The sequence below is a fragment of the Ptiloglossa arizonensis genome, chromosome 5 (assembly GCF_051014685.1).
Source record: "Ptiloglossa arizonensis isolate GNS036 chromosome 5, iyPtiAriz1_principal, whole genome shotgun sequence".
Taxonomy (NCBI): domain Eukaryota; kingdom Metazoa; phylum Arthropoda; class Insecta; order Hymenoptera; family Colletidae; genus Ptiloglossa; species Ptiloglossa arizonensis.
This window is the reverse complement of record NC_135052.1, coordinates 13,079,207-13,104,089: the sequence shown is the minus strand read 5'-3', so window position 1 is coordinate 13,104,089 and position 24,883 is coordinate 13,079,207. Positions and strand designations below refer to the sequence as shown.

General features: G+C 38.5%; 1 long non-coding RNA gene and 1 other non-coding gene across 2 annotated transcripts in view; one reads left to right on the top strand and one right to left on the bottom strand.

Annotated features, from left to right (window-relative positions):
* LOC143147241 (uncharacterized) overlaps positions 1 to 24,883 on the top strand; it is a 231,661-nt gene that overhangs the window by 98,326 nt on the left and 108,452 nt on the right. The gene's annotated exons all lie outside the window — the stretch shown is intronic.
* Positions 5,289 to 5,361, bottom strand: Trnav-cac (transfer RNA valine (anticodon CAC)). Its single transcript has one exon. It is a non-coding gene; the product is annotated as a tRNA-Val (tRNA).

Genomic DNA, 24,883 nt, shown 5'->3' with positions numbered 1-24,883 from the left:
GGTTACAACGTAGACATTGTCTTGTCTCGAGCATTATACGCGACAATAGTAATCAATGTAAATAAATTATCGTAATGTCGTTCCGAGCACTTCTTACGTATCAAGCTCTTCATTCCGGCACGCTTTAGAAATTGATCCAAAATAACGAAACGGATATTAGATATTATATCTAATGTAATATCTAATAAATACGTTTGTATAAATTTTTTTTTTTATTTTGCTTTTTCCATAATTTATCTATCGTACATGTGTTTGTATAGCGATACTCTTTTGTACATTGTTCTTCGTGTTACTGTTCTTTTAGACTTATCGTTCATTATATTTTTCTCGTACGATTTTAACTAACGATAATTCTTTTGCGCAGAATTTTCTCGTTTATTTTGAAAATATAGCTGGTTGGTTTCTCGATACTGTAACGAAGATTCGTCACCGTGTTTAATTTCCAACCCAGGAAGAATTTTTGATTAACAGGAAGTCGAAGTTTGTTTATTTCAGGTGGTAGTATTTACTTCGAAGAGGAGTTTATTTATTCCATCGAATGTACATATAGGTAGATACGTCGGTCGCGTTGAAGTATTTTTGTTCCAAGATCTTTGAATTTGATCAACGAGTAAGCAAATCGTATGAGAAGAAAACAAACGATCTTCTTTTTGTTAATAGTTGTTTATTTGGTAAAGTATCTTCTTTTCAACACTTGTTTATTCGGTGAAATATCTTCTTTTTGTTAAGGAAGTTGAGGTTGTTTATTTGGTGAAGCGTCCTCTTCCCAACAGTTTCTTATTTGGTGAAACATCTTCCTTTTGTTAACTTGTTTATTCGGTGAGATATCTTTTTCTCAACAGTTGTTTATTTGACGAAGTGTCTTTTTTTTCAACAGTTTCTTATTTGGTGAAATATCTTCCTTTCAACACTTGTTTATTTGGTGAAACATCTTCCTTTTGTTAACTCGTTGTTTATTCGGTGAGATATCTTTTTCTCAACAGTTGTTTACTTGACGAAGTGTCTTTTTTTTCAACAGTTTCTTATTTGGTGAAATATCTTCCTTTCAACACTTGTTTATTTGGTAATACATCTTCCTTTTGTTAACTCGTTGTTTATTCGGTGAGATATCTTATTCTCAACAGTTGTTTATTCGACGAAGTGTCTTCTTTTCAACAGTTTCTTATTTAGTAGAACATCTTCCTCTCAACACTCGTTTATTTGGTAAAACATCTTCCTTTTGTTAACTCGTTGTTTATTCGGTGAGATATCTTATTCTCAACAGTTGTTTATTCGACGAAGTGTCTTCTTTTCAACAGTTTCTTATTTAGTGAAACATCTTCCTCTCAACACTTGTTTATTTGGTAAAACATCTTCCTTTTGTTAACTCGTTGTTTATTCGGTGAGATATCTTATTCTCAACAGTTGTTTATTTGACGAAGTGTCTTCTTTTCAACAGTTTCTTATTTCGTGAAACATCTTCCTCTCAACAGTCGCTTATTCTCTAAAACACCTTTCTTTCGTCAACAGTCGTCCATTCGACGAGGTATTGCAGCAAATGTTGAAACCTTTCGTTGACGAAAAGATCACCGATCGACCTTGCCGAAAGACTCGTCATCGATCTCAGAGGTCATACTTAATTAGTGCGAGAAGCTCGACGACTATTGTCGTTGAATTAATTGCCCGTCGAGCCGAGCCAGATAAACCCACGGGTGTATACCCCCCAAGAGCTTCGAATCGCTTCATAATCGTCCGGCACGCGATAGGGAACGACGAACGGATCAAGGTCCTGCCGGTTAAAGAAACGAGATTGCTTCGAGAGCCGGCTATTTTCAGTTTGCGAGCAACGTTCACGTACAGGAACGATTCGTAGTAATATCTTCGAGTTCGATGTCTCCCGTTTCGGGTTTTCGTCGACGCGACGTTGAGGGATCGGTCGATCGATCAACGAACGTTTTTCTTAATCGTTCCCACGACTGAGGAATTTTTTGGCTCGTTAAGCAATTATCGTTGATTGCCTCCTCCGCTGCCCACCTTCGACGAATATTGAATCACGAGGTGTAGCCTGCAATTAACCGAAAGTTGTTCCGATTCGAAGGTCTCCTCGTTAGATAGCGACCGAGCGAAGGACTAGATAACCACGGTTCGTGCTTCCAGCTAATTTTTTCCTTAATATTTAATACAGTGCCCGTTATTTACGACCAAGTGGAATCTATCCGAGTGGTTCCGCGCTACGAGTCTCTCTCCTATCGGAGCCACCGGAGGAGGGATAATGTGGTGCTTTTTAATTAAAAATTATCGGACAACTGAAAAGCGAACGGGGTAACCGGGATAAAGTAGAAGTTTCTTCTAATATGGTGTACCAAAGCGTTCACAATTTCGTCTAATATTTTTATCCGTGGAAGAATTCATTTCTACGGAATATTTACGAGTTTCGTTTGGAGAGATATCGTCACGCGAAATTCTACATTTTTATGGATATCTTGCGGACATCTTTCTCCGGCAACTTTCTCCATTCGGTTTTCATTTCTCGAATTATCTTATCTACGGTTTAACGAAAGACAAAAATTGTTTCTTCTTTGTACGAAACACCGATCGGATGCATTGACACGACTTTTCACTGCTCGAAGTAAAGAAACTAATCCTCACGGTGAAACGAAATGAATCTCGGTAAGGTCTACGAATTGCGATGTTAGGAAAGTAAATAAATTACGTAAAGTAAATTACAAAGTTAAATGTACTCTACGTACAAAGTTCTAGTATCTCCGTATTTACATATACAATATTCGCATCGTGTCTAAAAATTTTACAAGAATATCACCCCGTTGTAAAATCAAGACACTACTGTTAAGAAAGTAAATAAATTACGTAAAGTGAATTACAAAGTTAAATGTACTCTACGTACAAAGTTCTAGTATCTTTGTATCTACATATACAATATTCGCATCGTGTCTAAAAATTTTACAAGAATATCACCCTGTTGTAAAATCAAGACACTACTGTTAAGAAAGTAAATAAATTACGTAAAGTAAATTACAAAGTTAAATGTACTCTACGTGCAAAGTTCCAATATCTCCGTATCTACATATACAATATTGTTTCGCATTTAAAAATTTTACAAAAATATCACCCCGTTGTAAAATCGAGACACTACGAATATTTATTCACAATTCGAACGATCGCTTCCAAATTATTTAACTCGATCCAACGTACACGCGTAACGTGGGTGTATCCCCCGTAGAGTCGAAACGTGTATCGATGGTGGACGGTGGAACACTCGGCTATTTTCCGAACTGAAGAAACAAAGGGTTGGGGCCCTCGAATTAATTTCAATTGAAGCAGTAACCCGCGTAAGAAAACAACGACAGTTAACAGGCAATTAATAAAGCCACGGGCAGAAAAAGAAATCAAGCTGGCCGTGTGGGAACGAGATGGCACGACCTCGAAGGGCGCGGTCGAGTTCAGACTAGACTGAAGCTGCCCTTGTGCCTAACCGACCTTGAGACAGCCCGTTTCGCCATACCCTGACTCCACCGGCCCCATGCCACGGACGCATCCACTCTTGCAACACAAAGACTGTCCTCACTGGGAGTCACCTATGTCCCTACGAGGAATTTTGCAAATGGAATTTCGTCGTTTCGAGAGGACCGTCCTCTAGGAATCCTTTGGACAGGTGTCCGCCAACCCTACGTTCCTTGCAGCAGCTCGGTGCTTTTACGCGACGAACTGGGTTACAGCGAGCGAGTAGAACAGTAACTCGTTTCTTCGACAAATCTTTCTTTATTTGTAAAATAATCTTTGAGGGAAGATTTTTTGATTTTTTGTTTTTTTTTTGTTCTTTTTTTTGAGGTAGAGTTACGAGAGTAATTCTTGAGAGTGTGTTTTCAAGGTTGCCACCATTTTGACGAGGGTAGGTGTTAAGGAAAGTATTTTTTTAAGCGTTGTTACAAGGAAGGAATAGAGAAAGAGATTGGAGAAGTTGTTTCGGGGGAGGGATATATTTTTTAGTTGCTTTTTTTTTGTAATTTTTAGACAGAGATTTAGGGTTTGCATTTGTGGGAATAGATTCTGTAGCTGCGTTGAAACTTTTTTAGCGTTTTTAGGATTGGAAGTATGGTACGATATTATGTATTGGAACCTTGTGTGGAAATTAGTTTTTTAATGGAAGGATTATGGAAATGTCTCGTTGTATCTAAATAATGCTCTGTTTTTAAAGTGAGGTATATGTTTATTTTTTTAAATGTTCAGTATTACTGTCTTTTGTACGATAGTAGGTCGTTGGAGAGTTCATTTTCGGGGTTTAAGTTTAAACGAACGCGCTTCCCTTTTCAATGTGTTTTGAAACGATCGCAAATGTTTGAAAAATTATAGTCCGCAAACAAGGTAAGGAAAAATGAGCGAGTGGAACGTTCAATCTGTACTGAATTTTTTTGCAATGTGTTTGACGTTATAATAGAGTGAAGTGTCGATACATCTACTATCGCTCTTTATTAAATTTACAAACTTCTCCTTGGCATCTAAATTCTTGGAATTAGCTGCACCTTTCGAAATTAAAATTTTTTTAATTAAAAAATTCCAGATACTACGCTTTGACAAAATAAAAGTATGACTATGGTTATACACCGTAGTATATTTGAAAACTGTTTAACGAAATTGAGAAGGATTCGTTCAACGATCTAATATTTAATAGATACGTTAGTAGTAAAAGTAAATAACGAGGGAAAAATAACAATACTGAATTAATAATATTATTTAAAGAAAACACTGAAAATTATTAATAATTTAAAAACGAAAGAATCGATGTATTAAATAAATATTTAAATTACATATTAAATTCGTATGACCTGAAATACGAGAGGCAGAGGATGTTGTACAAATATTTTCACTGCAAATTAATGCAGGATCTGGCAATATCGTTGTTTTATTTTTCTGTCGAAATGTTTCTTAATTTATCATTTGACCTAAAAATTTATAACTGATACGCGACTTCAAAAATTAATCCACCTTCTTGTTCTCTTATCATACATATTCTACGTTCCTTTCTTTTTTCTTCCAAACATAAATAAAAGTTATAAAATTATATTACTATAAAATATAAATATGCGTTAAAAATTCGTCAGATACATTCCGCCTAGCTAAGTTATTATTCTGTACATATATAAATACGACTCTCGGTAATCAAGATATATATATTTTTTTTAAATATTAGTTGCGGATCGTTATTTAAGAAAATGTAAAATTAGTAATTATTTATATCCGATCGTAAAATAAATGATTACTCACGTGAAGAGAAAAAAAAAAAAGATTCCTGTTTCCGCCCGGGATCGAACCGGGGACCTTGTGCGTGTGAAGCACACGTGATAACCACTACACTACGGAAACGATGTTGATCACTTCTCTCCTTATGAGTCACATTGTCCAAATTTCGCCTAAATATAATTCACGAGGAAATCAAGGTATCACGATCGCGAACAATTTCAAGAAATGAACCGAATAACAGGAATAAAAGAATATTAAATATTTCATACCGTAATATTTTCGTTAAATAACATTCAAAGATTCCTGCGACTGTTTCTTTATATTTTAATCAAATAGACATACGCACCATGTCCTCGCAGAAAATATTTTTAATTACATCACTACGTTTTTCCGTAGATAAATTTTCAAATTAAAATTATATATACATTTAGTGTACATTTAAAATACATAAAATACATACCACAATTTTACCAACACTCTGTATATGTATCTCTGCACACTCGCAGTGGTGCAATTATCGTAAATTCGTTTTTTGGTAGATCGGCGGGCAGAGATGCCCACGATTGAAATTTATGCAAATTTTTGGCCACACTTTGATCACGTTGTTTTGCACGAACGATTTTGACGATTCGTTGTACCCAGTTTCACGGAAAAAGGTGGAATTCGGACATAAATAGAACTGACCTGCGCTATCGGGTCCGATGCTTGCTGCTCCTTTGTCCGAAGCTTTCTGGGAACATGGTCGTTGTTCTCCGTGGAATATCGATCGATCGGGGGTTTTTTTTTTGTCGTTCGCGGTACTCGAGGTACCAATTTATACGGGGAAATCAAATTCACCCGAACAGAGCTCGAAACGTTCGCGTGAAGCGCCCTAAATTTCTAAAGGGAATCGAAATCGTGCGATTCGGGGCGATGGATCGACGCAGGTGTTTCTTTCACGTGTCTCTGCAACCGATTCTTTCGACGAAACTTGTCTCCGGAAAAGGAACTAAAATGGAAAAATTAAACCTATGAACGTCGAGATAAAAATTACATCAATGCGTGTAAATAATTTACCGTTTCTACTGTCCACAATTGTTGCGCTGCAAACGATATATTCGTTGACAAAGCAGTTTCGTTACTAAGGTTCGATCAAGGTCTGAAATCCTTAAAATTTCCATTGAAACTCTCCACCATGCAAACGATAAAAAGTTTGCAAATGATAAATTGTTCATCGTTAAGATCTCGAGCAGTGACCAATTCTAAAAATTGCAAAATTCTCACCTGCCTTCCGCTTCGATAATAATCGAGCCTTTTAAGATTCACTCCGACGAAATATTCAAAATATGAAAAAATGAAGACAATTCTGAACGTTGCGCGTTAAAATTTTCCTAAATCATTTTTCAAATTTAGGACACACTCTCGACACCCCGAGTGTGTATCCTAAATTTCCAAAGGTTCATAAATATCCAAAGAAAATCGCCTTTGGTTCACCCTGTGCCAGGTATCGTGTCTACCTGTCTCTCGAGTTTCCTTTTCTCCTTTTCACCGGCGAATCAAACGTTGAACGGGTTGTCAATCTTTCGGAAATTTTTACCCGCGAAAACACTCAATTTAAAATTTCCTCGCACTGCTGGCAGCTTTCAAATTGCACGTTACCCGATTCGAATAAGCGATCGGTTAATTATCTCGGGCAGAGGGTACAGCTTTTCGCGCGCAAACGCAGCTTCGAGTTTACAGGTGACTCGTATACGTGATAAGTATCATGCAAATCACGCGGCGGGACACCAGTTGCGTTAATATCAAGCCACGGCCCGATTCGAGGGTATCCGTCGAGTTACGTTCGTGATCCGGTATGCCCTGAAATTGCTACAGTGCAAGATTGTCAGGTTGGAAAGGATAGGGTACGTCGTCCCAAGAATCGCCGTAATGTTGGGCCCTGTGAAACGGTGGTCGATTTTAGCATAATCGAAAGCCAGGGCAACGCGATACGGCCCGTAATGAAAAGCTGCCGCGGGAGAGGTTGACGTTCTTGCAATAATAGAAAGCCACGGTTCTCCCACCGGGCGTACGCTAAAACTCGTTGTTGCACCGCGTTGTCGCCGTAGACGCTGGCGAAACTTTTACTTTTACTAGGGAGAAAGTGCACCGTTGCTGCTGCACCTATCGCGATTCCGCTTAGAATGCAACGTTCCGTATAATTCGCGCCGGTACCGTGTTCCCGTCGCGCACGCGTGCGAGTTAGGAACACCGATCGCTCGTTTCTATCATTTTCAGCAGTTTCTTCTTTTCTTTTTTTTCTTTTTTTTTCTCGTCACACGCGCAATGTTTACAATTATTTCAAACATCGTTTCACGTACGTTACGGTACACGTGACGTTACAGCGGTCGAGTGGTTTTTGTTTTTGTTTTTTTTCTTTTCGTTAAACGAACAACAACTTTCCATTTCTTTCGTCTCTTCGGTGAAACTAGACATCGCGCTGGTAAAACAATTTCTCGGTTTCGTTTCGTGTTTCGTACGCGTAAATTCTAGTCCGCAGCGAACAAGTTAGCTATTCCAGTTACTGGATTCTTCGATCGTTTTTTTTTTTTTTTTGAAATTCTAGATTGAAAAAATTGTTCTTCTCACGCGCGCGGGTGAAAAACTAATATCGTTTTACAAACGTTACGACACACGTGACGTTGCAATTTTTGTTAAACGAACAATACTTTCCATAATTTCATTTTGTATTTTACACGCGTAAATTCCAGGTAGTGCATTTTTTCGTCCTTTATTTCAACATTTTAGTTTCTGATTTTTCTTTCCGAACAAATGTTTCCAAGTCTTAAATTTCTCCATCGTGGGAAACGATCGAAATATTCGATACGATCGGAACGAATGGAAACTCGGGGCTAATGAATTTCCCGTGTCTTTTGAAATTGTTTCGTTCGAACCCTGTTAAACGAACGACACCGGTACGGATCTGTCCGCGACTAAAAATTTCTGTCCAATACACGTAGAGACAACAATTGCGCATTATACCGAGGATACGTGTAATTAGTGTATAAATCATAGCCGCGACTATTAATTCGCGTGTATTCGGAGCATTAAGGATATTAACTTGTTTCTCTTACGAAGTGTAGAAAGCATTATCGTACGTACGTAGCGTATCTTAATTAAATTTGGTAGAACATTTCCACGCCATTACTCTCGGCTCTGTTCGCGATTTGTCCTCCATTAATCATCCTCGTTTGCGTTCACGACCCTCTTTCTTCTCTCTGGCCAATTCGTTGGCCAATCGGTCTCCGATTTACTTACGAAGTAAATCTCTTCTTTCTCCCCGCGATACGGTAAACGTACTATTGTACAGAGCGTTTCGAAAGTGAGGTCGCGGTACTCGTAAATGGATTCTGGGCTCAGAAAGAGGGCTCGATGAACAAATTTGCATACGTACACGTCACCGATTGGAAAATACACGTCAGGTTGTATCTGATAAGAGGTAGATCACGGCGGACCGATCGCACGAGACCCGATTTAAATTCCAACCGATTTTACTTCATGGATCCATTTACAATCGATAATTTATTCTAGACCGGAAGAATTATTAGCATATCGTTCTGCGTGCACGGGACGCGATAAGGAGCACTCTGAATATTTTTAAACGCGGACGATCGCTATGGCGTGACGTATAAATGCCTCTGTGGTTGGCAATGGTCGCCATTTTGAACACCACTTGCCATTACTCGCGCGGCAATTACGGTAAGCTACGTTCGCGCTATTACTTAAATTGGCCACATTTCGAAAACGAAAAGTTCGCGGAGGGCCCCGTGCTTATTAGAGTCTCCTTTTTTCTTTTCCCTCTTAGATCCAAGGTGTGCAATTACCGTTGTAAACTTCGCGACACAATTTTTGAAACACACTGTACACCCTCGACCAATCACCGAAGCGAAATACCCGCAATTAGGAGACTGAATTATTCACAGAAAACAACTTCGTCGAAAGATCCTTCCCCGAGTGTCGAAAGAAAGATGTTGCGAATTTACCCCGTAAGCGAACAAAATGGCGCAATCGGAAATTTCAAATAAAGGGATCGGATAACATTTCTTTAGGATAACATAATTAAAGTTAATTATTTCTGTTTGCAAATGTAAATATGAAAAAATGTTACCCGATTCCTCTATTAGAAATTTCCGATTGAAGATGACTGATTAAAGGATTCGATTTTGATTATATTATATATATACATAAATTCAAAGTTTCATAAATATCGTACCAATTGACGATTATGTAAACCAGCGAGGAAATTTATCGATTGCTTTCACCGGGGGCCATTTTACCCTTTCTGGTCCCGCGATTACCGGCACAATGGAAATCAATCGACGTTAAAGATCAATAAGCTCGATAAGCGTCGAGGAACTCAATCGTCCCGGTTGCAACGATCGATGACAAAACGATCAAAGTTTAATTATAAAATTAATACTCGACGTGCGCGGTCGAGGTTCGGTAACCGAATCGTTGAGAAATAATCGTATAATTGCGTTCCGATCGATTCTCGTATTGATCGTTGCCGTGGTTTTCTCGACACCTTTGCAAAACAAAATGGAAGTTCAATTAATCGATAAATTCGCCGTGAAATAAACAGTCCGAGGTGCGGCGCACGTTTGACGACGTATTGAAAAGTTTCGAGTGGTACACCTTGCGAAGAAAAAAAGAAAAAAAAAGAAAAGAAAAGAAAAGAAAAATCATCGATCGGTTTCGCCATTGATCAGCTCACGGGCCCGATCCCTGAGTCACTTTCGGTTTGACGTTAATGAGTCTCTGGAACGTTAACGGCATTGTACTTTTCCCATTTAAGGGGTGACACACTTTCCGAAGCCACGATCGCGTGAAATACGTACAACTCCACGGCGGTTCATTTCATTTCCTGGTTGGAGCAACGATCTGGCCGGTCGTTAGCCGCGGCACGTTGCATCGTGTACACTCTATTGCATATTGCATCGTCCGATTGTCTGACTCGCAATCATACTGAAATATAGGAAAGCTGCGAATCAGCCAGTCATCTCGTAACCAGCCCAATTTTTATGGATTAAAGGAGCCCCGTTAATATTTCCTCGTACCGTCCCGGTCTTCGAACGAGGAAGGAAGATACCGTCGGATCCCAACGTTACGAAATCAGCATTCTCTATTTTTTTCTTTTTCTTTTCTTTTTTTTCCGTAGATCGAAGCGAAAAGATATTATTTTCATCCGTCTCGGTTTCATCTTCGATGAATAATACAGCAACGATTGAACGATAAGCGATAATACGCTAATTATTTAGGTATCGCGTTATGTAAACAAATTTTATCTAGACGATTATTCAAGCATTGTGTTTAAATTCGTTCGGTGTTTGTTCTCGTTTAATTACTTCTATTATCGATCGAAACAGGTCAAACGGAAATCCAATTAAATTTATACACTCGGTTGATTTATTTTCACGCGATCGGTCCACGAAGAATCTCGTAACCTGAAATATAACCCCTTAAATCTAGCGCGACGAAATTATGTGGATCGTACTCGTGGTTTAGGTTGAAACAGTTCCTGTAGAGGGTTAGGTCTGGGTTAGGTCTAGTATGACCTAACCCTATATTTCAGTATAGGCTCCGAGTATTTCGATTACGAGAGTTTCTGGATTCTAGAGTTCACATGGTTCAAACGACTGTTTTCTAGAGTTTCTTTTATTCGAAATGATTTTGTGAATACAGGGGGCTTCAAGGTGCAAGAATCTTTGTCGAATTGTGAGTAAGAGGTCATTTCGAGTAAAAAATGTACGAACATGGATCCTGGTTTAAACACAGACTCTTGATTTGGGAAAAGTGCCCCTTTGGAAAATTATTTAAACAACAACGAAAGTGGTAGTCGATAGAAGATACATTTCGAAACCACTTGTCAATTTTACAAAACTTAATTTTACAAAACTCAATTTTACAAAAATAATTTTAATAAAACTCATCCAATTCGAAGAGATACGTCCTTACCATTACGTAGAAAAATGAACTCTCTGTAAATCAACGTCAATTATTTTCGAGTCTACACCAGAACGGGAGTTCGACTTTAATCGAACGCAACTATAAATTTAGATTGCAAATTTTCAGAGAAAAATTACAATTTACAAGCTTCTGTGATATCTTACACCGGCACGATGCCAATGGTAAAAACTTGGAAAAATTGGGTCAGAGAAAAGAATATTTCACGGTGGCGAATCGTTTACCAAGGAGAGCCAACCTTTCGTAGTCGCTGCTCAATTTTTCGTTGGTCACGGTGACCTAAAAAAATGTATCAGATTGGCTTCCAAATCCCTCAGAGAGATTTGTTAAGTCGCTTAGGAACCGGTAGGCCACACACTGTGGACGTATCCTGCGAAAAGGACCGACCCAATTATCCACGCGCCCGTAATGGAAAGTAGAGCGAATGGCAAAACTTTCGGTTTCGCTGGTGTTGTCTTTCACTCGGTAGCCTACGTCTGAGCGTCGTCAGTTTCACGCGTTCCCCTTTAATCGATCCAACGCAGACATCTCGCTTTCAAGTACGGCGATACCCGCTTTCGCGCGACGACTGTTACCCCGGATTCGAGTGACTCGATGTCCTCGATGCTGTTCGTGTTTACTTACGTTTACAGAACAAGCACGTGGGATCGAAAAAAAGATCGTTACATCCACAAGTTCACCAGAATCTACTAACAAACGACTGGTAAAAAAAGAAAGAATAGAAGACTGAAATGGAAACATCTGACCGATCGACGATCTATTTCATATAAATCGTTTGTTTATATTTACGTTTACGGAACAAGCAAGTCTGTTTATATTTATTTATGTTTACGGAATAAGCACGAGTACAAATGACTGGTACAAAAAAAAAAAAAATGTAAAATCTACGATCTATTTCGTATAAATCGATAGTTAATCATTGATACGTACTAATAATGTGCTTGTTGTTCAACGAAACGTAGGGAGTCGAATGTTATTTTATTTTGACAATTTACCGAGTATATTTTTATAAAGATGAAAAATACAACAAATTTGATTTGATTAGCGATCGACACATCGGTAGTCGGGTGACATCGCTTTGAAGTTTCCAGCAAGTGCATGTAACGCGAGACTCGCTGTCTGTTGGTTCGTCTCGCTCGCTCTCGGTGTATCTCGTACTTTTTTAACATCGTGCGAGAAATAAATAAATGTATCGAGTAAAATAGTCGAAGCGAAAACTATTTTACCCATTGAGTTATTCGACACTTGATTTATTATCTAATCCGTAAATCATTCGGCGAATATAAAGTTACGAGGTCGTTCAGTATCACAGGATCGGACAGATTGTAATAAAGTTGGTTACAAGATATACAGTCGATCGCAAAAGTTCACATACATCCACGAATTTCAAACGTTGCGCAAAACTTGTTAAATTGTTTCACAATTAAAGTTAAAGGAACGTATCGACGAGTACGCGACACAATCCCACGAAAATGTACACACGCGCGAATCGTGAAACAACAATCCATCGAAATTTATAAAAATCCTCTCGTCGTATCGATATTTTCTCGGCATTCTGTTGCAAAAACACAAACGACCCTGTAAATACCGTACTTCGGTTCTCCCGATGCATTAAACGCACACGCATTCGTGCGACCGACTGTACACCGTTCAACTTGTATCTATAATTAGAATTTCATTAGGCTGCGAAGTGGCTTATTAAAATTAATAGAAAATACGTTACTACCGATGAAACAGGAAAAACGTCAATTTTTATTAAAAAAGATGGAACATAATGGTCGATGAACAAGAATCCGAACGCAAGGTTACCGAACGTAATTTTTTCGTATTCTTGCTTCGAAATCCTTAAAAAAAAAAAAAAAACAAAAAACACAAAAAAAATTTAATTCCATCGCTCAAGAACCGAGAAAACACTCACCGGTACTCAAACACCGATATTTCTCGCGCGAAGATAATAAAAAAAAAAAAAAAAAAAAGTACGTTCGTCAAACGATTTGCACGATACCCCTCGGAGAACGTGGCCGGTTCGCATTATTCCATTTTTTTATCGTCGAATCTTTTCTCTCTTTCTCTCTCTCTCTCTCTCTCTTTTTTTATCGTTCGATTCGACGAACGAAAATTATCGCGTTCGTGTTTCCATTCGATAGGTTTTTTACGATCAGATCGAAATCGCGCGAACGAGCGCCGATATCGAGTCGATTCTTCGGCGTTCGTGTGACACGACGTTAAAGTCTGATGTGCAGTAACGTGTCTAATTTTATGCGATATTTTACGATCGTGTACGCGCGTAGAACTTGTGTATGCTCAAGGTGAAATTCCCCGCGTTTGTACGGTGCAACCCTATTCGCGTTTTATGTCTACAACTCGGCTGCCACGTGTGCTTCCTTCGTATCTCTTGGCGGTCGTTTATCGTACTTCGCGCGAAGTTAATCGCGCGGCTCGCCTGCGTCGCGTTCAACGATCACACGTGAGATTTTCGCGACCAATTTGTCCGTTAACGTGTTTCCCCCCGTTGCGTGGCACGTGGGAGGGGGAGAGGGGGGTTTGTAGAAAATTGAAAAGCGACAGGTGAGACGTAATATTTACGGGCGGCTCGCGATCAACGCGACGACTTCGAGCCCCGCGGAATTCGATTTATCACGGATTGTAAATTGACATCGCGTTTAATACGAGTCGATAATTCGATTTAACGCGGGTCGTAAATTGACACCCGGGCTGCATTAACGCGGGACAGTTTAGACAACCGTGTTAAAATACAACGTCAGAAACAATGGACGAACGCGTTCCCGGGAACCGTGGATGGAAAATTAAACGAAATTTCAAACACGATGGAAACACTCGGAATGATATCGCTTCGAAAAATTGTCGCCTCGAGTGTATTACGGTATTAGGTCTACCGTATTTCGCAATATCGTAAACATTTGTGTTCGCTTTTAGACGTTGAGCGCAAGAGTCACGCGGGTGATCTCGTTTCGAAGTCTTCCAGCGGAAGTCGAATTGTGCGAACAGGATCTATCGTAGAGGGAAGGAGAGATCGCTTCTGAATTACGGAGAACGTGGTAACACGAGTAGAGCGAACGAGAACGGTTCTAAATCTCTCGGTGTAAATCGAATTGTGTAAATACGATGTATTGTAGGGAGAATGAAAATTGGTTTCTTTCAGAAGAACGTGGTATAGTAAATGTGAAATATTTTTTCACACTAACAACGTTGATCTTTCTTTTTAGAATACAGTGGTATCTCTCTATTTGTCGCGATATCTTTTCTCATAACTGTCGTGGAGTTACCTCCATCTGTCTTCCATCTTTCGTTTCCTTCTCTCTATAGTAATAGGTCGTTCGATAAGTTTTGTCGTTCGATAAGTACTGTTCAATGTAATACTTTTCAATAAGTTTTATCGAACGACAAAACTTACGGAACAATCCAGTATATTTGGAATACAACCTTTGAAAATCGTTACCTGTGTAATAACACCGTCGTAGAGGCAACAAAGTGACTCTCGAAGGATTTACACGCCTTCTAATAAATCGGCGCACAACTGACCTCAGCTAACCGACTAGCAGCTGGTCAGTTGCTTCCTTCAAGATGTTTCTCTACTGTAACAGTTGTGCAGTTACCTACCATCTATCTTCCATTTTTAATTTCCTTCTCTCTATAGTATTTTGGTATAATTTTCTTAAAAATTGTTACCTGTGTAATAATATTGTCATAGAGGCAACAAAGTGACTCTCGAAGGACTTTCACGCCTCCTAATAAATCGGCGCACAACTGACCTCAGCTAACCGACTAGCAGCTGGTCAGTTGCTTCCTTGAAGATGTTTCTCTACTATAACAGTCACGCAGTTACCTCCATCTATCTTTAATTTCCTTCTCTCTATAGTATTTTGATATAATTTTCTTAAAAATTGTTACCTGTGTAATAATATTGTCATAGAGGCAACAAAGTGACTCTCGAAGGACTTTCACGCCTCCTAATAAATTGGCGCACAACTGACCTCAGCTAACCGACTAGCAGCTGGTCAGTTGCTTCCTTGAAGATGTTTCTCTACTGTAACAGTTACGCAGTTACCTCCATCTATCTTCCATCTTTAATTTCCTTCTCTCTATAGTATTTTGGTATAATTTTCTTAAAAATTGTTACCTGTGTAATAATATTGTCATAGAGGCAACAAAGTGACTCTCGAAGGACTTTCACGCCTCCTAATAAATCGGCGCACAACTGACCTCAGCTAACCGACTAGCAGCTGGTCAGTTGCTTCCTTGAAGATGTTTCTCTACTATAACAGTCACGCAGTTACCTCCATCTATCTTTAATTTCCTTCTCTCTATAGTATTTTGATATAATTTTCTTAAAAATTGTTACCTGTGTAATAATATTGTCATAGAGGCAACAAAGTGACTCTCGAAGGACTTTCACGCCTCCTAATAAATTGGCGCACAACTGACCTCAGCTAACCGACTAGCAGCTGGTCAGTTGCTTCCTTGAAGATGTTTCTCTACTGTAACAGTTACGCAGTTACCTCCATCTATCTTCCATCTTTAATTTCCTTCTCTCTATAGTATTTTGGTATAATTTTCTTAAAAATTGTTACCTGTGTAATAATATCGTCGTAGAGATAACAAAGTGACTCTCGAAGGACTTTCACGCCTCCTAATAAATCGGCGCACAACTGACCTCGGCTAACCGACTAGCAGCTGGTCAGTTGCTTTCTTCAACGTATTTCTCAACGATGACAGTACACGTACATACTCTCGAATCCAAGATAACGTTCCTCTTATCCATCTAAGCATCCAACATCCTTCCAAACGTAACAAAACGACTCCCGAACAATTATTATACTATCCAACGAATGAATCCACCGACCTTGGGTGAGCAAGTCGGTCCTTCCTCAAGATCGTGCACCGTGCATCGGTGCTTCTTAAGATACGTCCACGTATCTCGATGTCCAAGATAATCTCTCCCAATTCGTATTTATCCCACACCGGTTAGACGAATACCTCTCCCTCCCCGTAGCGAACCGTGTTTCACGACGAACGGGTAAGCGATGCGCCTCGCCGGTCTCGTCGCTTTCTTGGCCAGTTACGATCGCCGGATTAGGTGAAATTCAGGCTATCCCGATGGCTTTTCACGCCGCGCGGCGAACTCGCTCGGTTGAGATCCAGGAAGATGAAGAGCGTCTAGATAGCTCGAAGTTTCACAGGCTACTCTCTCCCGCTTGGTCGGGTCAACGGGTCACCCACGCCTCAATTACTCGAGTTCTCTCTATCTCCGGTAGGGGTGGTGGGGGCGACGTGGGGGGTACGGGGCCCGTGGCGGTTGCGACACCTCGACTTTACGAGCGGGCCCCCGCTCTCGTAAAAGTCCCCCAGATGCCACTGGGTCAGAGCATCGCGTCTCGTCGCTCGTGCACTTTCTTCGGGACTCTTACTTTTCTTCGCTCGGCGATCGCGAGTGCGCGCCGCGATCCTTGGATCAACGACACCGTCGATCCAGGAAGATGAGCGGTTAAACTTTCTCCGCTCGAATGGGCCTGTAACGAGTTCGCTTCATTGTAACGGGGACCTCTCTTTGTCCCGAGGAGAAATCAAACTCTTGTTTGCGGTCGCTGTTTAGCGACGGTACGGCCGTAAGTAATAGACGCGATTTATGTCGGGCCCACGGACCCGGGGCAATTTCTATGCTTGCTCTCGCGGTGATCTTACTTCTCGATTGTTCCAATTGCGTCGGATGATCCTTGGCTCTCGAAGAGTACGCGATTTTTGTTACAACGGTTGGAGACTTTCACGGTAACGTATCCTTGGCGGGGGAAGTTGGGCTTCGATCCTTTTCGGAACCTTCGTAGATGGTGGTCCGACTCGGTGATTTGAACGATTATTCTTCTGAACAGGAAACATTCTTGGGAAAATTGTCGATGGAGGTAGGAAATAATGTAGATTGCTATTGCGAGAAATGTACAGGAGTAAGTGTATTCGATGATTTATGATAATTTTGAGAGTGATTTAAAGGTTCTTGAGAAACTTTGACGCGTGCTGAATTCAGGCTACGCGATATTATATATCTGGGACCAAGATTTCTTTTTTATTGTATAAAAATAATGTTAATCTACTTTAAGAGAAGGAAATAATCATTAGGGACTTTCACGGTTAACAAGTTAGCTTTCGACCCTTTTGATAGCTTTGTAGATGGACAGAGTAAATAATGTAGATTGCTATTATGACAAATGTACAGGAGTAAGTGTATTCGATGATTTATGACAATTTTGAGAGTGATTTAAGGGTTCTTGAGAAACTTTGACGTGTGCTGAATTTAGGCTACGCGTTATATATCTGAAACTAAGATTTCTTTTTTGTGGTATAAAAATAATATTAATACACTTTAAAGAAGAGAAAGAAATGATCGTTAACCTATAATAAAAAGTAAGCGATAATACGTATTATAATTAAAATTGTGATACATTAAGTTGGGTTTGATGATAAATTAAGGAACTTAATTATAACTTAATTAAGGCTCTTGGGGAATAATAAGAAAATATTGATCGTAATCGTACAAATTATAAATTTAGATAAATACTTGACCGTTTGGTAAATCTTTCATTTTTGCGTTTCAAGTAAAGTTGATTCCAGGAAAATATGTACACATTCGTAGAACTAATTAATCATCCACCGAATGGCCATCTGCTTGCATGATTTCATCCTACCTGTAGATTAATTTATCGTGCTCTATTCGTAGAAATCGATCGGTTTATTTCCAAGCACCGGTTCAAGGTCAATTCCAATGTATTCAGGTTGTTTCAACTTTTTGTTTTTATCTAAACGAGGTTTCACTCTCGCTTTGTAATTTGAATTGCGAATATTTCTAATTGGGCACCTTGATTGCTCACGGTATAGATTACACGCTGCCGAGTAAAAAATGACACGAACAATTTTCAATTACTCGATCAAACGATTATTAACAATTACGTTGTTACATTACGAACAGAAATGGCGCCGCAAACGGTCTCGAAAAATTCCCTGCTCGATACGAAATTTACAAATCGAACGAAAACTGAAATTGTAAAATTTGACGATATCTCGTTATCGTGACCAATTAAAATGATGGATCGCGTAATTTACAGACATTTTCGTTCGGATATTTAATACAGTGCGGAGATATCGATTAATTGTGATCTTTTTTTTTCCATTTCTTTTGTAAAATTTTTTTCACGTTATTTTTCCTCGCGGGGAACGATACACATATACGGTTGTAAAAAAAGAAAAAAAAAGAAAAAAGAATACAGCGAGAAGAAACAGTTTATCATCGGTGTCCTCCGAATCGATGGAACATCGTGAACGATACCGAAAGATTTCGCTCGGTTTTACAGTATTTTAATTACTCGATTTTATTGCTGGTCGTTCTCGGTGTCGCGGCAGTTAACGAGGAAGATCGAAATCAGGTGTTACGACCGAAATTGAGGCCTCGCGAGCAAATCGGCGAAAAAGTGGGGATTAATCGATTCGAAATGAATCACGAGGCAATTTCGAGAAATAATTGTTGCCAGTTAATGGCGCCAAGGTCTCGCGAGCCGTAAATATGCGCAAGGCCGTGATACGTGAATTACAATTCTTATCAATTCTACGCACGGCAAGGTCATCGCGTTTATTATCAACAGTTGTGTGTCGCTCCTAATATGCTTACGTACGTTCTTGCGGTTGAAGACAAAAATACTTTCGTCTCAGTTATCTGACAAAATGTTGCTGGGCGTGAATTTCTATCGCACCGATCGTGACGAAAAATTCGTACACCTCGATACATCGAAATATTCGTATTTACTTTTTCCTAAATTTTAAATACATTGTACGAACGTGCGAAAATCAACATCCTCGGAATTAAGATTCATTTAGTTACGTTTCAACGTCATCTCGAGCGTTGTAAAAAAATTTGTTAACGCGTAATAGTAAAATATTGCACGATTAGCGATTTACGTAATGAAACGACTGTTATCGTTCGCTGAATTTTACACTGTTAAAATGTGTTAAAAAAACAGTGTTAAAAAAAAGAGAAATATTTCTCTTCTGGGTACACGTTGCTTTATTTTCTTCGTTCCGAAACTTTCAATTGAGAATCGCGATAATTTAGAATTCTGAAGTTTCGAGTACTTTATTTATCGCGCAATTGCGACGATTTCAGCGGTTGAACGAGGAATTAAACGGTAACTCGAAGATCCGAGAAAAATATTATTTTTTTCAGAACAGGAAACACTCCTGTGAGAATTTATCAGCCACGGTACAACAAGTGTCGTATAATAGCAGGCTAATGAATTTCATTATATTCAGTTGCTTGCTCATTACATTAAGCTCGATACATATTGCGCAAAATAATTAGGTCATCACCCACTCAAACTACTCTGTTGCTTAATGAAATATCAAATACATTACAAGCTGTTTTAATTCTTACTTTTGAAGGGTGAGTATACTTAAGTCCCTCGAAATACCTTTAATTCAGCGGGACAGTAACTTAGAACGAAACTCCATTTATAGTAAACATAATCTTTTCGTGCAACCCTCTTACTTTCACGCCATCTTGAGCTACGCTCGTGAAAGTTGTTAAGATTCTATACAAGACTGGTTTAAAAATTCGGTAAAAATGAAGTTTCTTAAATACCTCGTACTACTCATTGAACTACGATAATTATTTAATCAAAATGTAATTTAACTGTCGAAACAAAAATCATAATTTCCCAATTACTTCGTTCAGTGTATTTTCCTCAAAATGGCAACCTATTGAATCTATCGATGTACAGATTTCCTGTGCAATAAATTTGATCGATTGTATTTTTACGTTGAATATTCATTCATTATTTCTTCCTACCGGTTTGTCGTCACTTAAATATGTTTCGAATTGTACACAAACGTTGGACCACAAATGCTTCGCACAACGCGTCGATAATTACGTAAAACGCGATCATGGAAAAGTTAGGTTAGAAAGAAGTAAGGGGTTGCAGCGGTAGCGTAGCGAAAATGAAGTTCGCCTAGTCGGTCCGTTAACAGTTCTTTTCTTTTTCGGGCATTAGCCCGTGTCAGACGTTGACGTAATCGGTCTCGCAAGCCGGGGCGACAAATCGGAACAACTAGACGCGACCTACATATTGTTTCGACTGTGTTACACAACCTGTAAACGAGCTCGAGGAGGGGTCAATGGCCGCCTTTGTCGCCATATTGTGAAAGCGGGAGCCGGTACCACGTGTACCACACCGAGTGTCGCGTAGCGTAGCGTCTCTGAAATTGTCTGACAAGTCTGTCAGGGAGTGTCCATTGTCACTATTTCGAGGTCGAGCAATGAGTCGCGCGATTGGCGGGCAACGCTCGATAAATCGACCCGATGTTTTCGAGAACACGTTACAGTCAAATATTAACGGGTTCACTTTTTTTATGTTACCGGAAATTTTCACTTTTATATACATTGTTTAATTCGTGTTTAATCTGTTTAATTCGTATTTAATTCTGGTAAAAGAAATTACTTGGAAAAGAAATAGAATAAAACTTGTTGTAGAGAGACAGAATTTAATCGTACAATCTATATAGGTTTCGTTACAGTGAAAAATTAATGGGTTCACTTTTCTGCGTTATTGGTAATTTTCACTTTTATATACATTGTTTATTTACATCGTGTTTAATTCTGGTGAAAGAAATTACTTGAAAAAGAAATAGAATAAAAATAATTACTTATTGTAGAGAGATAGAATTTAATCATACAATCTATATACGTTTCGTTACAGTGAAAAATTAATGGGTTCACTTTTTTGCGTTACCGGAAATTTTCACTTTTATATACATTGTTTATTTGCATCGTGTTTAATTCTGGTAAAAGAAATTACTTGAAAAAGAAATAGAATAAAAATGATTACTTATTGTAGAGAGACAGAATTTAATCGTACAATCTATATAGGTTTCGTTACAGTGAAAAATTAATGGGTTCAGTTTTCTGCGTTTTTGGTAATTTTCACTTTTATATACATTTTTTATTTGCATCGTGTTTAATTCTGGTAAAAGAAATTACTTGAAAAAGAAATAGAATAAAAATAATTACTTATTGTAGAGAGTCAGAATTTAATCATACAATCTGTACACGTTTCGTTACAGTGAAAAATTAATGGGTTCACTTTTCTGCGTTATTGGTAATTTTCACTTTTATATAACATTGTTTATATACATCGTGTTTAATTCTGGCAAAAGAAATTACTTGAAAAAGAAATGGACTAAAAATAATTACTTGTTGTCGAGAGAGAGATTTTAATTATTCAATCTGTACGTTTCGTTGCAGTGAAAAATTAACGTGTTCGCTTTTTTGCGTTACCGGTAATTTTCACTTTTATAACATTCTTTATTTACACCATGTTTAATTCTGGTAGAAATTACTTGAAAAAGAAATTGAGTAAAAATAATTACTTATTGTAGAGAGACGGATTGTAATTACAATAAAAGGAGTAATAAGACAAACATAAAGAACGGTATTTGAAATAGAAAATCTACGTTACAAAAACCGGACTCGATGATAATTTGCATAAAAGGTTATTAATGCAAGTATAATTTTAGATTAATTCTATTTTGATCCGCGTTATTAATTTAGAATAAATATTTTTACACGCGATTATTAATCCGAGTAAAGTTCTTCCAGTACCGAATAATTCATGTGGATGTCAATTATAAGTTATTAATCGTTTGTTTCGCGTATATAACCTTTCAACTATTCGTGCGGGAATGGTACTCGAATCATATTTATCGAGCTCATATACGTCGACGAAATACGTCGAAATGTTTCATTTTTCAAACGAACATTCCCAAGATTAACATTGTCTTGTCCACGAAATTGGCGAAATCGTAACAACGACGTATATATTTTCATTTTAATTTCATTTTAAGATGATCCGTGTGCAGTGAAACGCGTTAAAAAATTATTCCGATTTTGCTTTCAAAAACACGCGAGGTCCATCAAAATTTATACAAGCCTAAATTTTAAAGTCGACAGCCAACCGACTTGTCATTTCATTACTTAAAAATTTGTTTCTTTTTTTACTTAGTATTTGTGTTTCTCCACACTTTGTATGGTGTCACTTGTATCATTGTTTGAAATAATGGGAGAGTCATCGTTACGATGCACTTCTAAGTGCATTCGAAACTTCGATTAAAGGGTGTTTACATATTCACGGTGCAATCTTCGCGTAGTGTTCATCAGACTGGTCAGAATAGTGTCAGTACACAAGAATTCGAAAACTAATGACATTCAGGGTTGCAAGGAGTTTCTTTTATGTCTTTTCTATTAGTAATCAGTCGGTGATTTGTCCATATCAGTTAGCCTCATTTCCTGATTCTGTTGGCGTGCGAAGGTTGTACAACTTCATTTAAATCCTTTGTGATTGCAATAAACAGGTGCTTCTGTCCAGATCGAGATTTGCATTCAGATGACTGCAAATCGAACAATTCCTATAACGAACGAAAGCATCGCTCTCGACCGTGGTATACGTCTCGGTTTTGCGAGACAAAGAGCAACGTACGCGTAAAAATTGCTTTCAATAATGGAAATAAAAATGATCGACCTTTTGACATTCCACGAAAATGAAAACAAAGGTTAACTCTTCGCGAGACTTCGCGAATCGAAGTACTTCTCGAATTGAGAGAGTTACTTTTTTAATTTGTTCCGTGAAACTGGTAATCGTTCTCAGATTCAACGTAATCGACCGGTGACACATGACCTCGGAATGTCTGTATCGTTACGGATTAAATTTTGTTTACATTTTTAGCGGTAATGCGAAAATAACAAGGAGAAAACATTGGAACGCCGAAACTTGTATCGAAGCGAACGAAAAAGCTGACACCGCCGAGACGTGTTGCTCGTCGTTCGTGTTTCAATAAATTCGACGGTTAAATTTGTATTCGTTGTGAAATATCTCGCCTCGAGATTCAAATTTTCATTCTTATTCGACGAACAACGGATAAACGCGGTTATTGATTTTTTTACGAAACTTCTTTCGCGAAAACAAATTTTGCCGGTCTCTGGTTCGTTGCGAAGGAAATCCGATCAAGGCCGATCAGATGAAATATTATGCAATATATTTTCGATAAAAACGAAGCTTCCTACCAGTGACGTAAATAGATCCATTGAACGGTGCGTTACCAAATTGCATAACACACGTTGTCGCCATCGTGGTGGCTGTACGTCATCGAGCCGACACTTTGCAAGAAATGGGTTTAATTTGTTTGTTCTGGTCCTCGATTGAGTTTGAAAGAAACGAACAAAGTACAAAGCTTCGGTGATAAAGTACGTAATCTTGGAATGCTTGGAAAAAAAAAGAGAGAAGAAAAAAATGATTCTCCACTTTCGATGGTTCGTTTCGCCAACTCGCGTCTCGACCAAGGATTTAATGGCAGCTTGGGTTCAAGTATTCGAGATAAACAAGAATTTGTTTGTCCCGAGTTGTGCGGTCACGGGAAAAGATATCTGTCCGTGATCGACATACGCCACGTTCGAGGGGCAACGACAAATCTTTGGCATATGCCTCTGGTCTCTCGTGCCAAGCCGGTGTCAGTGTAATTACAATGTTTCTGGAATAATTGGGGAGCAATTGATCTCACGTGTCCCGAATCACGGCAAACATTTCTCGAATTGAGAACACCGTGATCCTTTTGATCTTTTTCGAAGGTACTCTAAATTATATATTTTATCGAGTCACGGAGTAATCAGCTAACAGCTCGCAACCATTTTTAAAATAGATGTTCGTTACGAACGAAACGAAACGAAATCGAAACAATCGCTCCACGGGAATAATATAATTGACGATATTTAGTATTACGAAAGCTTCTTTGGAAATAATGCAAATTAATTGAGCACGGTTCTATTCGCTCGTTGTTATAAACTTACATTTATCGTAAGAGAGAAGTAGAAAGAGGAGAGAGATAGAGAGAGAGAGAAAGAGGGAAGAAATATAATTAATCAATCCGGTTATTAAATTTCTTTTCGAGAAATATAATTAATTACATCTAGAAGTGAATTAAAAATAAATCCGAAGAAATAGATACCGAGTAAGCGAGATACGGTTAATTGGTAAATATAAAGAAATATCAAAAGCAACAAGGAACAGATACTGCTCGTAAACTTACAAATTAGAAAATTGAATATCTCCGTGACGATTAATTTTTCGACCAATCTTTCTCAAGACTTTTTCGTTCCTTTTTGCTATCTGTGGCAGCCAATTAAATCGCTATCATCAATTGTAAAACACCCTACGCGGAGCAATTATAATTATTCGAAAGATCTCGCACTGGCGAGGAGCGAGACTCGAATTCGTAATTATATTTTTAATTGTTCGGTATCGTAACCTTCGCACGATAAACTACGTATAAAAATGTATTTGTCGACGATAGCGTGAATGAAAAAGGAATTGCAAAAATTGTACAATTTGTGTATCGAGACACCGGTGTCTCGAGCGAATGTAAACCGCACCTGGTGCCAACGGAGTACTATTTTTGGATAAATATTTCCTCGGTACGACAAGATGACCGCGATTTTTAAAATTCTGATAAATATTTAAACATTACAATCGCAATTTCACCGATAACTTCGTCTCGAGAATACGAAAGAATCTTTTCGAGAATAAATCCACGAGTCGAAGAAACGATGCAACGGGAG